Here is a 17,490-nt window from a genome sequence, read left to right on the forward strand (position 1 = left end):
TACCTGAAAATTTTTTATTAACTTGAAAAATCCAAAGTTAAAAACTGAGTCTGAGTCTTTTCAAAAGCCTCTATTGAAAATTACTCATACTTACTCTTGGCGGTATCCTTCCTTCCCGATGTGGTCAAAATACTAGTAATGGATTCCTGTCAGTGACTGTGATTGAGTGTCTTCATGATCCAGGAATAAGTTAAGACTAAGGAATCAAGTAAGAAGAACCAGTGAGGCAACTGTGGTTTTTATAACCTGTTGTTTTTCCTATCCCATTCTTTTTAGAAATAGGAAATATTTTGCTGGAAGAGAAGGTCATGACTGGATTGAAGGGTTCTGCTTGAACAAAAGAATAGATGGATGTCATTTACTGTGTTTGACAGTTGTCCTTTGTCTTCCTTCCTAATGAACAGTTGTGTTGTGGTTCACCATTCCAGGGTTTTCCAAGTGACTAAATTAGATTTTTGGGAGGTTTTGGTAACCTATGTGCCTGGGGGGGGGGAGGGGCTGTTTGCCAAGCACCAAGGTTTCCATAATTCTTAAGAAAGTCTTAATAATAATAATAATAATAATAAAAGCCTGTTATACTCATGCTTATTTTATCTAAGATATAATGTACAAATTGGAAAGAAACATAAAAAGGACTGAAGGCATGACAGTGGTATCATAAAATATTAATGATAGGAGCTTATTTTATTTGTTTGTTCTGTAAATCCCAGTACATTGTTTTATTTTGCATCTACCTCTGTATGCCTTTTACTGTAGTAATGTACACATCTGTCTGACTTGGGTAGGGACTGTTCTCCTTTGTAATGGCCACAACTTCTAGCATGAAATATTGTGTGAATCAGGCACTTAATATCTACTTGCTGAATCTGATTTTATTATATCTTACAGATGATATAATCTATTTTAGAAATGGAAAATATAACTTCAGGCAGTATTCATTGGGTCACATTCTGCCCTCCTATATTTCAAAAATATATAGAGGAATACTTGGAATATTAGATGTACAATTAAAATAGAAATTATTCATAGCTTTTATGCCTGTAATTCACTTCGTTTTTGGGGCTCTGTCACTTTTCTTTTTTCTCCTGCTTCTCACGTAGTATTTGACTACTTATCCATCAAAATGAGACTTCTCAAATTGTATTTATAAAGCCATCCCTGGTGAGATTCCTTTAGGAAGGAATTTCCTGTATAAAGTCATCCTCAATAAGATTACCAGCATTGTAGATTTTTCTCCTTCTCTTTGTGCTTTGATTATTGTTTAGTACCCCATAATTTAGTCCCCTGTCATACTTGGTTATGTATTTCTCTTTTCTCTTCCATTTTTTTCTTGCATGGTTATCCATGGTTTGCAATCGAAGTGTCAGTGAAGGACCTCTTGAGATATTTTCTCTTCTGTTTTCACGAAATTATCATGGTTACCAAAAATGGATCCATAGCTTTAATTTGGGAAGCCCTTGTGCTGTGAAGTCTAGGAACTCTCATGTTATGCTAATGAAATTTGTTAGAGTACAGATTTGCCTTGTTTTAATAATGTCAGCGTTCATTAATCTAAGATTATTAGTTAAAATACAAACTCTTACATTAGAACAGGTAGTAAATATATGTGATCCACACTAAATGTTATTTGAAGTTAGATATTTGGAAAAAGATGACAAGAGATAACATGCTAAATAATGTTATTGGTTGAATTGTGCCCCCCATAGTATATATTAAATCCTATACCTTCGTACCTCAGAGTGAGGTTTTCTTTGGAAGTTGGGTCATTGCAGATATAATCAGTTAAGATGAGGTCATATTGGAGTAGGATGAGCCCCTAATAATCCATTATGACTAGTGTCCTTATAGAAAGATGGCCGTGTGAAGACATAGGGAGAATGCAATATGAGGACAGGCAGACATTGGAATTATGCTGCCACAAGCCAAAGAATATTTGGAGCTACCAGAAACTAGAAGAGGCAGGTTTCAGTGGCAGCAGGCATGGCTCGACTGACACCTTAATTTTGGGCTTCTAACCTCCAGAACTGTGAGGCAATAAATTTTTGTTATTTGAAGCCACGAAGAGTGTAATACTTTTTTAGGGCAGCTCTAGGAAACTAATGCAAATGAAGACAGAGTTTCTTAATAAGTAATATCACCATGAATTCTTTGATGCTTTTCTCTTCATTAATATGCATGTATGTGTAAAAAAAACTCAGCAGCATTGCTGGCTTATTAGCCCCTGGAAATAATACGTTTAAGGGCTTGAACCTAGATCTGTATTCAAAGCCCACTTTCCGTGGTTTTGAAGGACCCACCTAAGTGGGATCCTTCCTCTCAGAGCTGTCAGAGAGTCTTGTCAGTCTCTGTGCTTAGGCATCTGCAAGCCCAGGAGAAATAGAACAATGAGACAAAGGAGGGGCCATGAGAAGACAGTGGCCCTTATAGCTTTTCTAACAGATTAATTTGGATATCAGATAGAAGGTCATGTCTGGAGTGAGACATTTAGCTCAAACAAAGGACAGATAGTTGCTCCTGATGCAACTTGGCAGTTGTTCTTGTATATCTATTCTTCCTGACGAACTATATTGTGACTTAATGAGTTCGATTGGCGGAGTATGCAAGTTATGTTTGCATGCTTTTATTTTCTGGGCAAATACTTTTAGATATTTGATGGTGTCTTCAACTTGTCTTCTGTTCAAATGGAGACATTGGTGTCATAACCAGAGTTCCTTATAGAATTGCCCAATAGCTCCAGGATATTATTTAACACCAGAAAATCTGGCTTCATTATATCCTCAAAATGTTTGAAGAGTGACAAAACTTATTCATGCAGCAAGAACTTACTGACATTTTCATAGGCCATTAACCTTTGATATATGTCATATTTTCTCTTAGCGTGCTATTTGATAGCATTTCTTTCAGTTTGTTCTCTCTCTTGTGATTTAAAGTTTATATTTAGAAGAATCTTTCATACTGTCTCTTTTAGACATTGGTATATAATCTTTTAAGCACTTTCCCAGGATCCCCTTTTTAAAATTAAACTTCATCTGTCTTCTCATAATATTTTCTCCTTTATTTAAATATATGCTTCCCCACTGAGGACACTCATCAGTTTGCTTTTAGTAATTTACATTTGTCTACTACTTAGTTTTGTGGCAGACTTGGTATCTTTTTCATCTTTGTATCCTCTGTAGTTCTATAGCACTTTGCGTAGAACTTTATTGTACAGTGTAGAAGTTCTACATGGTAGTTGGAGTGGTGCTACTTTGTAAATAGAACTCAATCTATATAATGGCTCACACTTAAGACAGAATTATTTATTTGCTTTAAGATTGCTGTTCTAGGTCAGTGGGGAGCTTTTTTTCATGTAGTGATTCAGGAACTTTGGCTCCTTTCATTTTGTAGTCCCACCATCTGCTAGGGATCCATCAAGACCTTCATCCAGCTGATGAAAGAGAAATGGAGGAAACAGTACACAGACCTCTTAAGAGCCTTCACCTGGAAATGACTACCTCACTTCTGCTTATATTCCATGTGTGGGACTCAGTCATATGACCAACTAATAGCATGGGACTATGGGAAATGTCTAGCCATGCCCAGGGAGAAGAGGAAGTAGTTATTTTTTGATGAAAAGCTATCAGTGTCTTCTGTATTTGCTGAATTAAGATTTTATTTTATCAGACCAAAACCTAGTAGACTTAAGTAATGGAAAAATACTCCCTTGTATTTATGAAATGTCTACTATGTTTCAGACACTGCTATAAGCATTGGGTTATATCAGTCAATAAGAGAAAAAAATCCCACATACAAATGGCCAATAGACACATGAAAAAATGGTCAACATCACTGGGCATCAGGGAAATACAAATCAAAACCACAGTGAGATACCACCTCACACCAGTCAGAATGCCTAAAATTAGCAAGTCAGGAAACAACAAATGTTGGTGAGGATATGAAGAAAGGGGAACCCTCTTACACTGTTGGTAGGAATGCAAGCTGGTGCAGCCACTCTGGAAAACAGTATGGAGGTTCCTCAAGAATTTAAAAATAGAGTTACCCTACAATCTGGCAATTGCACTACTAGGTTTTTTACCCCAAAGTTACAAATGTATTGATCTAAAGGGGCATCTGCACTCCAATATTTATTTAAAAAAATTTTTTTTAGGATTTTTTATTTTTAAAACATTCTGTAATGAATATTTTTTTTTGTTTGTTTGTTTTAAACATACAATGTATTATTGGTTTTAGAGCTACAGGTCTGTGATTCACCAGTCTTATATAATACCCAGTGCTCATTACATCACATGCCTTCCTTAATGTCCGTCACCCATTTACCCCATCCCTCCACCTTTCTCCCCTCCAGCAATCCTCAGTTTGTTTCCTATGATTAAGAGTCTTCTTATGGTTTGTTTCCCTCTCTGCTTTCATCTTGTTTTATTTTTTCCTCTCTTCCGCTATGATCCTCTGTTTTGTTTTTTAAATTTCACATATCAGTGAGATCATATGATAATTGTCTTTCTCTGAGGGACTTATTTCGCTTAACATAATACCCTCTGGTTCTGTCCACGTCATTGCAAATGGCAAGATTTCATTTTTTGATGGCTGAGTAGTATTCCGTTGTCTATATATACCGTAACTTCTTTATCCATTCATTTGTCAATGGACATTTGGGCTCATTCCATAGTTTGGTTATTGTGGACATTACTGCTATAAACACTGGGGTGCAGGTGCCCCTTCGGATCACTACATTTGTATCATTGAGGTAAATACCCAGAAGTGCAACAGGGTAGCTCTATTTTCAACTTTTTGAGAAACCTTCATACTGCTTTCCAGAGTGGCTGCACGAGCCTGCATTCCTACCAGCAGTGTAGGAGGGTTCCCCTTTCTCAACATCCTCACCAGCGTCTATTGTTTCCTACTTATTAATTTTAGGCATTCTGACTGGTGTGAGGTGGTCTGTAATTCTCTTCTTTGGTGGGGTCTTTGGTTTTGGCATCAAGGTAATGCTGGCCTCATAGAAAGAGTTTGGAAGTTTTCCTTCCATTTCTGTTTTTTTCGAAACAGCTTCAAAAGAATAGGTATTATTTCTTCTTTAAATGTTGGTAGAATTCCCATGGGAAGCCATCTGGCCTTGGGCTCTTGATTGTTGGGAGATTTTTAATTACTGCTTCAATTTCCTTACTGGTTATGGGTCTTTTCAGGTTTTCTATTTCTTCCTGTTTCAGTTTTGATAGTTTATACATCTCTAGGAATGCATTAATATCTTTCAGATTGCCTAATTCGTTGGCATATAGTTGCTCATAATACATTCTTCTAATTATTTGTATTTCTTTGGTATTGGTTATGATCTATCCTCTTTCATTCATGATTTTATTTATTTGGGTCCTTTCTCTTTTCTTTCTGAGAAGTCTGGCCAAGGGTTTATCAATCTTACTAATTCTTTTAAAGAACCAGCTCCTACTTTTGTTCATCTGTTCTACTGTTCTTTTGGTTTCTGTTCCATTGATTTCTGCTCTAATCTTTATTATTTCTCTTCTCCTGCCGAGTTTAGGCTTTATTTGCTGTTCTTTCTCCAGCTGCTTTAGGTGTAAAGTTAGGTAGTGTATTTGAGACCTTTCTTGTTTCTTGAGAAAAGCTTGTATCACTGTATACTTCCCTCTTAGGACTGTCTTTGCTATGTCCCAAAGATTTTGAACAGTTGTGTTTTCATTTTCATTTGTTTCCATGAATTTTTAAAATTCTTCTTTTTTTATTTTATTTTTTTTAGATTTTATTTATTTATTTGAGAGAGAGAGTGAGAGAGAGAGCATGAGCCAGGTGCGGGGAGAGGCAGAAGGAGAAGCAGACTCCCTACTGAGCAGGGATCCTCACACGGGGCTTGATCCGAGGACCCCAGGATCATGACCCAAGCTGAAGGCAGACACTTAACCAACTGAGCCACCCAGGCACCCCTAAATTCTTCTTTAATTTTCTGGTTGACCTGTTCATTCTTTAGTAGGATGCTCTTTAGCCTCCATGTATTTGAGTTCTTTCCAAATTTCCTCTTGCGATTGAGTTCCAGTTTCAAAGCACTGTGGTCTGAAAATAGGCAGGGAATATCCCAATCTTTTGGTACTGGTTGAGACCTGATTTGTGACCCAGTATGTGATCTATTCTGGAGAAGGTTCCATGTGTACTTAAGAAGAATGTATATTCTGTTGCTTTAGGATGGAATGTTCTGAATGTATCTGTGAAGTCCGTCTGGTCCAGTGTGATATTCAGAGCCCTTATTTCCTTGTTGATCTTCTGCTTAGATGATCTCTCCATTGCAGTGAGGGGGGTGTTAAAGTCCCCTGCTATTATTGTATTACTATTGATGTGTTTCTTTAATTTTGTTATTAATTGCCTTATATAACTGGCTGCTCCCATGTTAGGGCCATAAATATTTATAATTGTTAGATCTTCTCATTGGTTAGACCCTTTAATTATGATATAGTATCCTTCCTCATCTCTTATTACAGTCTTTGGTTTAAAATCTAATTTGTCTGATATGAGGATTGCCACCCCAACTTTCTTTGATGTCCATTAGCATGATAAATGGTTTTCCACCCCCTCACTTTCAATCTGGAGGTGTCTTTGGGTCTAAAATGAGTCTGTTGCAGACAGCATATTGATGGGTCTTGTTTTTTATCCAATCTAATACCCTGTGTCTTTTGATTGGGGCATTTAGCCCATTTACATTCAGAGTAACTATTGAAAAATATGAATTTAGTACCATTGTATTACCTATAGAGTGGCTGTTACTGTATATTGTCTCTTTTCCTTTCTAGCCTGTGTTACTTTTGGGCTTTCTCTTCACTTAGAGGATCCCTTTTAATATTTATTGTAGGGCTGGTTTAGTGATCACAAATTCTTTTAGTTTCTGTTTGTCCTGGAAGCTTTTTATCACTCCTTCTATTTTGAATAACATCCTAGCTGGATAAAGTATTCTTGGCTGCATACTTTTCTCATTTAGCACCCTGAGTATATCCTGCCAGTCCTTTCTGGCCTGCCAGGTGTCTGTGGGTAGGTCTGCTGCCAATCTAATGTTTCTACCCTTGTAGGTTACAAACCTCTTGTCCTGAGCTGCTTTCAGGATTTTCTCTTTGTCTCTGAGATTTGTAAGTTTCAGTATTATATGTTGGGGTGTTGACTTATTTTTATTGATTTTGAGGGGGGTTGTCTGTGCCTCCTGGATTTTGATGTCTGTTTCCTTCCCCAGATTAGGGAAGTTCTCCACTATAATTTGCTGCAATATACCTTCTGTCCCTCTCTCTCTTCCCTCTTCTTCTGGGATCCCAATTATTCAAATATTGTTTTGCTTTATGGTGTCACTTATCTCTCAAATTCTCCCCTTGTGATCCACTAGTTGTTTATCTCTCTTTTTCTCAGCATATTTATTCTCCATCATTTGGTCTTCTGTAACACTAAATTTCTCTTCTGCTTCGTTTATCCTAGCAGTTAGAGCCTCCATTTTTTTTTATTGCATCTCATTAATAGCCATTTTGATTTCTACTTGGTTTAGATTTTAGTTCTTTTATTTCTCCAGAAAGGGATTCTCTAGTGTCTTCTATGCTTTCTTCAAGGCCAGCTAGTATCATTATAATCGTTACTCTGAACTCTAGTTCTGACATCTTACTTTTGTTCATACTGATTAGGTCCCTGACAGTCAGGACTGCCTCTTGTTCTCTTTTTTGAGGTGAGTTTTTCCGTCTTGTCATTCTGTCCAGAGAAGAATAGCTGAACGAGAGAACAAAATACTAAAATGGCAACAGCGACCCCAGAGAAATATATACTAAACAAATCAGAGGAGACCTGAAACCGGGGGGAAAAAAAAGAGAGAATATAATCAGACAGGTGAGTAGAACAGAGCAATACACTGGATTTTGTGTGTATTTTGGTCTGCTTTTTAGAAAACTAGATCCCAAAATTGTAAAGAAATAAAAACTTATATATGTACAAAAATAAAATTAAATACAATGAAAAGATAGAATATAACTATAAAAATGGAAATTAAAAGACAATAAAAAACAAAAGGAAAAAAAAAGAGAGAAAATAAGAAGGGATATAAACAGTTGAACAGAACAGAGCAATACATTATCTCCTGAGTGTATTTTGGTCAGTTTGTTAGAAGAAACTACATTTCAAAATTGTAAAGAAAGAAAAACTTAGGGGTGTTGGAGTGGCTCAGTCAGTTAAGCCTCTGCCTTCAGCTTAGGTCATGATCCTGGGGTCCTGGGATCTAGCCACAAGTCAGGCTCCCTGCTCAGTGGGGAGCCTGCTTCTCCCTCTCCTCCCTGCTCATGCTCTCTGTTGTTATCTCTGTCTCTCTCTCTCAAATAAATAAAGAAAATCTTAAGAAAGAAAGAAAAACTTATATATACAAAAGTAAAATTAAATACATTGAAAGGATAGAATGTAACTGTAAGATGACAATTAGAAAAGACTTTAACAAAACATAAAAACCAAAAAAAAAAAAAAGGAAGAGGACAAATAAAGGAAAAAAAAAGCAAGAAGAGGATATGATCAGACCAGTGAATAGAACAGAGCCATACACTAGATTTTGGATGTATTTTGGTCTCTTAGAAGAAACTGCATCCCAAAATTGTAAAGAAGGAAAGCTTACATATATACAAAATTAACATTAAATACAATGTAGGGAAAGAATGTAACTGTAAAAATGAAAATTAAAAAAGATTTAAAAAAAGATTAGATAAAGTAAGAAATTGGTTGAAAAAGGAAAGAAAAAAAATTAAAAAAAAAATTAAAGTTGAGGGGTCCCTTGGTGCCTCAGTCATTTAAGCAGCTGCCTTTAGTTCAAGTCATGATCCTGGGGTCTTGGCATTGAGCCCCACGTTGGGTTCCCTTCTCAGCAGGGGTTTGCTTTGCCTTCTGCCCTCCTGTGCTCTCTCTCTCTCAAATAAATAAATAAAATCTTTAAAAAAATCAAAGTTCAAAGACTAAAGAATCATTGGGAAAAAAGCCATGAATTCTATGCACTGTATTCCCTAGCACTGGAGTTTTGCAGTTCTCATTGATCAGTAAACTTGGTCTTGGCTGGATATTCTTGCTGATCTTCTGGGGGAGGGGCCTGTTGTGTTGATGCTCAAGTGTCTTTGCCCCAGGCGGAATTGCACAGTCCTTGCCAGGGTCCAGGGTAAGTAAGTGGCTCTGGATTGCTCTTGTGGCTTTTGTTCCCTGAAGGTTTCCAGGCAGCTTTAGAGGATGAGAATGGCGGCCTCCTAGTTTTCTGCCCTGGGGCTAAGAGCTCGGGGACCCACTCCTCATTGCATCCTCCGAGAGAAGCAGTCAATCACTCCTGTCTCCCTGGTTTCTGGCTGCACTCTGTGCTCACCCGGCCTGTGACCAAGTGTTTCTATCTCTCAGGCACGCAACCCCGTTTTGAGTCTCCAAACCCTGCAGACTCCTGTGGCATGCTCCTTGCTGCTCCTCCCATGGGAGGAAGGAGGGTCTCACTGGTTCTGCTGGTTGTTGGGCCCCTGCTTGGAGAGCAGTGGCCCGACTGAGCTGCAGATCACGGTTTATGGCAACGCTGAGCTGAGAGCCCACTCCTGGGCTCACTCTTTGCAGCTTGCTTCCCTGCTCCGATGCCTGGGAGCTCTGCTGCACTCAGACACCCCCAGTCTTCCTGTGACCTTGAGGATCCTGAGACCACACTGTCCCAGGTAGGGTTCCGCCCCCGCTTAGCCACCTAAGCAATGTCCCTCACATAAGCTGACTTCTAAAATTTCCCATTTTGTGCTCTGCTGCTCTATCGCTTACCGATACTGGCTTAGGGAAGCTCCCTCCCTCTGTGGTTTATCTTCCCATAGATCACCTCAGATTCACTTCTCTGTATCTTCTACCTTGCAGAAAGTGGTCGCTTTTCTATTTGTAGAGTTGCAGCTATTCTTTTCTTAGATCTCTGGTTGAGTTCACAGGTGTTTAGAATGATTTGATAGCTGTCTAACTGAATTCCTGGGACCAGACGAAACTAAGGTCTCCTACTCCTCTGCCATCTTGGACCAATCTCCTGCACCCCAGTGTTTATAAGAGCAATGTCCGCAATAGCTAAACTGGAAGGAGCCAAGATGTCCATCGACAGATGAATGGATAAAGATGTAGTGTATATATATATACAATGGAATATTACTCAGCCATCAGAAGGGATGAATACTTACCATTTACATTGATGTGGATGGAACTAGAGGGTATCATGTTGAGAGAAATAAGTCAATCAGAGAAAGACAGTTATATGGTTTCACTCATGTGGAATATAAGATACAGCACAGAGGATCGTAGGGGAAGGGAGGGAAAATGGAATGGAAAGAAATCAGAGAGGGAGAGAAACCGTGAGACTCTTAACTATAGGAAACAAACTGAGGGTTGCTAGGGGGGAGGTGGGTGGGAGTGTGGGATAGGCCGGGGATGGGTATGGAGGAGGGCACATATTGCATGGTGCACTGGGTGTTATACGCAAATAATGAATCATGGAACATTGCATCAAAAACCGGGGATGTGCTGTATGGTGACTAATATAACAAAATAAAAATTATAAAAAAAAGGTTCATGTTATTATATTTTTAGATGCATTATGAGTTGTATCATTATAAAATATCCCTTTTTATTCTGTTAAATAAATTTAACTTTGAGTTCTCTTCTCTCAAAAAAATTTCTTTTTAAGTGAAGGAAACACACTTTATTTTTTCCAGCTTTATTGAGCTATAATATCACCACTGTATAAGGTGCACCCTGTGTTGGTTTGATACATTTACATACTGCAGTATGATTGTCACTGTAGTATTAGGTAACACCTCCATCACTTCATATAATTACATTTTGTGGTGAGAACATTTAAGATCTACTCCTTTAGCAACTTTCAGTACATAGTACAGTATTATTAACTATAATTACAATGCTGTGCACTGGATCCCCAGAACTTATTTATCTTTTAACTGGAAGTTTATACTCTGACCAACATCTCTGCATTTCCCCCAGCCCATGGTAATCACTGTTCTGTTGTTTCTGTGTTCATCTTTTTTTTTTTTTTTTAAGATTTTATTTATTTATTTGTCAGAGAGAGGGTGAGAGAGAGAGAGCCAGTGTGTGCGAGAGCAGTAGGCAGGGGGAGAAGCAGGCTCCCTGCTGAGCAAGGAGCCAGGATGTGGGACTCCATTATGACCTGGGATCATGACCTGAGGCAAAGGCAAACACAACCCACTGAGCCACCCAGGCAACCCTGTTCAGTTTTTTCTGTTCCACAATAAGTGATATATAGTATTTGTCTTTCTCTATTCCCAGAATTCTTTTAGTCACTCTTAAAGCCTAACACAGAATTTTCTATTCCTTTATTTTCAGCCTTTCAGTGTCACTTTGTTTAGGATCGTGAATCTTGGAAAGAACACATAAATGGATAAAGTTTTTATTAATATTTTTGAAGACTATGACAATCTCTATTTTAAGTAGGGAAATGGAGCACATTTATATTCGTTGTGATTAGTTTTACCTGACTTACATTTAACCTTTTTTATGTTTTATATTTACCTTAATTTTTAAAAACTCATTAACTTGGTTTTATTGGTTATAGTCTCTTGGTTTATTCTTTTTCCTCTAAGAACTTTTAAAATTACATATTATATTTATAGTTTTAGCTAATTAACCTTACATTTTTAATAAACATATTTAAGGTTATATTTTCTATTCAATCCTGGAGTTTATCACCAGCTATATTTTCCATATGGATGGACAAGATTTCGTTTTTGGATTCTCACTTGATCTTTCCTTCAATGCCAAATTCTGTTTTGATGGAAATTGAGGTTTTATTTCTAGATTGTTATGGATTATTCTTATATGTCAGTAATCATTTAGAATTAACTTACATTCAGCTCTTTCTCTTGGTCACTCATGTTTCTGGTATCCTTATATTTTTCTATCTATTTTTCTTTTAGATGGAGAAAATCCTCAAGTAATTTTTTCAGGAAGGACCTGGGTATTAAATTTTAGAGGTTTCGTCTGTGCATTTGAGTATAAATTTCATTTTATATTCCTGGTTTACAAGCAACATAAGTTATTATTGTTTCTGTTAGTCTGTTCGGGCTGCTATAACAAAATCCACAGCCTGAGTGACTTATAAACAAGAGAAGTTTATTTCTTATAGTTCTGGAGGTTGGGGAGCCCAAGATCAAGGCACTGGCACATTTGGTTACTGGTGAGGGCCTGCTTCGTGGTTCATAGAGGGCTGTTATCTTACTGTGTCCTCACAAGGTGGAAGGGGTGAAGGAACTCTTAGGAGTCTTTTTCATGAGGGCATGAATTCCATGGCCTAATCACCTCTCCAAAGGCCTCACTTCCTAATACCATCATTTTGGGGTTAGGATTTCAACAAATGAATTGTGGGGGGGACACAAATATTCAGTTTATAAATTATCATTATTATTGAACTAATTCAGTTCTATAGGAATGGTGGCACAAACTTAACACAAATAAAATTGTGTTTCTCTTGTACTTTTCTCAGATATTATGCCTCTTTTCTGATGAAGATTGGGGAAGACTTCTGATCCTCTGAGTTGTTCATGTAGGTGTTTGCTGAGATCCTCATCATCTTCGGTTTTTAGTCACCTACTCATGCAAATAGTCACTAGGTCCTTCTTTCTCCTCCTTCCACCTGACTCTGTTTGACAGCTAAATGTTAAGTCTAAGGATATGAAAAGTTAATTCAGAGATATCATGCTTTTTTTCTCTTGTTCAGTTGCAAAAATGGTACATACACAACATATGAATATGTATATATATATTGAATATGTATATGATATATGCATATATACTCAATATTTATATGAATATTTATATATACCTATATATACATCTGTACATATTTAATATGTGTATATATATCAAAAATAAATGTTTTACGCTTACAATTATAAAGTATAAAGGCAAAGTCATTGAGCTTATGAGTATTTACTGAGAAGCAGGTCATAAGAGCCAGTAGGCTCAAGATCAGGCAGGGGGTTCTCATTGCTTCCAGTTGTCTGAAAGCAAGCACAAGGAATATCAAATTGTATTGTATTGTATTGTATTGTATTATATTGTATTTTACTTTTTAAATTTTTATTTCTTTCAAAGATTTTATTTATTTATTTGAGAGAGAGAGAGAGGGAGGGAGCATGGGTGGGGAGAGGGGAAGCAGGAGAGGGAGAAGCAGACTCCCTGCTAAGCAGAGGACCCAACAGGGGGCTCGATCCCAGGACCCCAAGATCATGATCTGAGCCAAGGGCAGATGCTTAACCAACTGAGCCACCCAGGAGCCCCTAAATATCTATTTTAGTTACCACAAAAGATCCTCTCTGTTTGTCCCAGAATAATTATAGTTATAAAAGAATAGTTTAAAAAGTTATTCCCACCCAGGTGCCCTTAAATATCTATTTTAGTTGTCATAAAAGATCCTCTCTGTTTGTCCCAGAATAATTATAGTTATAAAAGAATAGTTTAAAAAGTAATTCCTTTGAGACATGGTTCATAGAATTGTAGAAGTATGTACCACTCATTGAAGTATATAAAATATACTTCAAATATGTATTTGAATCCTTTTAATGCCAGGAAATACAGTGTATACATTTTTGTAGTGGAAGTAATACTACTGAATTTTTTGTAAACTGGCTATAGTTAACAATTTTGTTTTATAAATTTGATATTTTGTGTTTTATAAAAAAGCTATATTAATGGAAAATGAATATATAGGTAAATCACATTAGATTTAACAAATATCTATCATCATATTTAAGTGCAGTTATAAACTTAGTTAATGAAATGTAAATGGTTCGTGTGAATTTTCTGAAGGTTGGATGGTCTAAATATGTCTTCAGATTATTTTTAAAAATTAGAATAATTAAAAGATTTCCCATTGAATTAAGAACCTTAGAAATAGGGGCGCCTGGGTAGCGCAGTGGTTAAGCAGCTGCCTTTGACTCAGGGCGTGATCCCAGTGTTCTGGGTTCGAGCCCCACATCAGGCTCCTCCACTAAGAGCCTGCTTCTTCCTCTCCCACTCCCCCTGCTTGTGTTCCCTCTCTCGCTGTCTCTCTCTATCAAATAAATAAATAAAATCTTAAAAAAAAAAGAACCTTAGAAATATACATTACTGTCATTGGAAAGGATTTAGGAGGCAAGATCTCACCTCTCTCTCCGGGATAACAGCACCTGTAGCTGCTCTAGTTGTTTTACAGAAAAGTCACCATTTATCAGACTCTTACTCCCCAGTGAGTCCGTTCTGTCTGCAAATAACTTCACTTAATCATGATGAATTGTAAATGAGGCTGGTGTTAGGATCGTCACAGTACAAAGAGGAAAAGCTTTAATTGCCTTGTCCAAAGCCATAAATCTATGAAGTGAATGAGTATTTGAATCCAGGACTATCCAACTCTAAATTACATGGCTTAATTCAAATATAATGGTAAATCAGGAAAATAAGTTTTTTTTCAGAAGTTAACACAATCCTAAGAAGAAAGTCTGTTATAAAAATATTTTTCTTAGATGTTCTTGGTTTTACTGTTTGTAAGACCTTATGTGGGGCAAGATTTTTTCTGCCCCCTGGAGATCAAGGATTTTACTGTTCTTTTTTCTCCTCATTTGGAGTTATTCTTAGCCAAATGCAGATAACCTAGATATTACCATTATATTCTGGAAGGTAATAACCAACTCCACATACAATGAGTTATATTAGAAATAATGTCTAGTTAGATGGTAAATGTCACTAATGTACAACTGTTTGCCACGAGGTTATGGGGAGAAATCAAGAGATGGTAAATTAGGTTTGATGTGGATTTCACTAATATTAGTGTTATGAAATCTCATAAATATTTTTTTGTTATACTATTAAATAACTACTTTGAAGATTAGAAGAATAACATTAATGTGACCATATTTTTCCTAAAAGAGCATTTAGAAATGTTCTAAATCAGTGAATTTTCACATTAATTGCTAGAAATGCAGTGTTTAAGAACATAATCTTGAGTCTGTATTCAAAAGTCTTCATTTGTGAATGCCTGAGTACCCACCCTTGAAGGAATCCTTTCTGCAGATCTGTTAAAACCACATGGCAGTTGAATTTTTTCTTTTTCTTTTAAATTGAAGTATAGTTGATACACAATGTTATATTAGCTGCAGCAACTAATATGTAATTCTACACGTCTATACCTATGGTATGCTCACAAGTGTAGCTACCATCTGTCACCATACAATGCTATTACAGAACCATTGATTATATTCCCTATGCTATACCTTTTATCTGTATGACTTATCATTCCGTAACATGTCAGTTGAATTCTTGTCAGCTATTATGTCTAGGTGTTTTGACCAAGGTGTTATATTATGTCTAGGAATACCAAGATGCAGTTTAAAATCTGATGTGGCAGTAGGTGGTAACTTACTGGGTACATTTTCCTGTGTGTAAGTTTTGTGCCCTGCATGGAAATATCTACATCATCTATTTTTGGGCCACAGAGGAATCTATTACTAATCAATAAAAAAGAATAGTTAAAAATTCCTATGCATAGAAAGTAAATCACATATTAGTAAATAAATTTTGGGCTATAAAGGAATTAAAGGAAATTACAAAATATTTATAGCTGAATCGCAGTGAAACAGAAGAGATACTGGTTGTTGTGTGCTTAGTACTGATAGCTGATGTAATAGAAGCAAAGATTATTATAGAGGAATCAGTCATAGGGGTGGAAAGCATGGTGATTATAGGAAGTTAAAAAATGACCATTGATGTAGAATCAAGTATAGTTATTGAAGTAGATTTGCCATCAGATAAGTGTTAGCTGCTTTGATGATACCAGATGTGAAAGTATCTAGAGAGGTTGAGTCAATTAGGATGGTGGGAGTTTCAGCTGCTTTGGAAGATTCGATAGTGGTCCCAGGTGATGTGTTGATGGCAGTGACTATAGTGTGGCATAGATGGAAATAGTGACTTCAGTTGTCTCGAGAGAAAAAAATTGTTAGTAGTAACAAGTGTTGGTAAGTATGGTGGATATGGCAGCATATATGCTGGTAAGAAGTGATATATCACATGTGGTGGTCATTATAGTAGTAATAGAAACAGGTGCTGTGCCTTCAGATTCAGATGCTGCTGGAATAAAGGCAGCTGAAGTTGAAGAACTGGAAATGTCACCTGATGTAGTGGCAAATGATGTGGTGGTAATGGATGTGGTAGAGGCATTGAATTGGGTTTCATATATGCTAATGGTAGTGGTGTTCATAGGTGTTGTGAAGACAGCTGATAAAGTGGTACCATCCACTGTATGGCTGGTAGGTTCATATGTAGATAAAGCATTAAATGTTGAAACTTCAAATGTGTCACCTTCCAAGGCAGAAGCAGCAGGTGTGCTGATTGCAATCCTGAATGTGGTAGGAGTCTCAGATAAGGTTGTGGCATGATGTGGTGCCTGTAGAAGAGTTCAGATTGACAGCTGCAGTGACTCTTGTGGAAGCAGTTGTGCTGATAGTCGCAGAAGCTATGAAGTTACTTCCCACCTGACTGGTTGTGGATGTGGAGGTGGATGTGACCGTGGGGGTGGGCTGGAGGCAGTTGTGATGGGTTGGGAAGCAGTGATGGAAAATGAATTTGTGGTGATGGAATCTGATGATATGTTGGCAGCAGATGTAGCCTTAGTGGCAGCTGGTGAGGTAGTATGGATAGAGGATGCTGGATGTTGAAGTGATGGTGAAGGGTATCCTGATAGATCCAGAAACGTTTGAAGTCCTGGTGGTGGTTACAAATTTTGTGGTCATAATGGGGTTTGTGGATAAAGTGACAGATTTGGTGGTATCAGCTACTGGATTGATGATGGTAGTGAAATTGATGGCAAAACTCATGTTCTTGTTAGTGGGTATTGATAGGAGTGTAGTGGTGGTCATTTCAGTGGTGATGGCCTTACGTATAGTGATAGTGGACGACTTGGTAGGAAGTGCTACTGTTTTGATAGTAGTAGAGGATTTGTCACAGATTTCGTAGTGGTGGAAACCACAAGTTTTTAGAAGTTGTTGGATTTAATGGTAATTTCCTAGGTTGAAGTGGGTAAGTGAATGGGGAACTAATGGATGAAAATAGTGATGTGAGCAAGGTCTAGGTTTAATTAATTGCTTTTGGGGATATTTGTAGGTGAGGTTTGGGTGTTTTTACTGGGTCAACTTTGATGATATTTTTGTGTGCCAGATCATGGAATAGGTTTACATGGACAAATATACAATGGAACAGAGTAATGATTTTGTTTTTGTTTTTGTTTTTTTGTCCAGCAGGATGCTAAAGTGAAGACCCCTTTGGCTGAGGTTTTGGCTGCCCAGAATAGGAATGCTGAGAGCATAGTGGGAGAGATCTGTGATTATGTTTTGATGGTTTGCTTTTCTCTTGAGCCCATGTATTTGGCTACAGTTTTGAGCATGTAGGTTATTTGTATTTAGTCATATTGACCTATTTTCTTTGACTAGT

The 17,490-nt window shown here is 37.2% G+C and overlaps 1 long non-coding RNA gene across 1 annotated transcript in view; it reads left to right on the forward strand.

The window, feature by feature from the left end:
* Nucleotides 1-12,764, forward strand: part of LOC148109546 (uncharacterized) — a 76,683-nt gene extending 63,919 nt beyond the window's left edge. Inside the window, exon 3 of the long non-coding RNA XR_015725452.1 lies at nt 12,515-12,764. This is a non-coding gene — a long non-coding RNA (uncharacterized LOC148109546). The remainder of the gene's footprint in view (nt 1-12,514) is intronic.
* The last annotated feature ends 4,726 nt before the right edge of the window (nt 12,765-17,490 follow it).

This window comes from Ursus americanus, chromosome 8 (genome assembly GCF_024610735.1).
Source record: "Ursus americanus isolate L20-20 chromosome 8, mUrsAme1.1.p, whole genome shotgun sequence".
Taxonomy (NCBI): Eukaryota; Metazoa; Chordata; class Mammalia; order Carnivora; family Ursidae; genus Ursus; species Ursus americanus.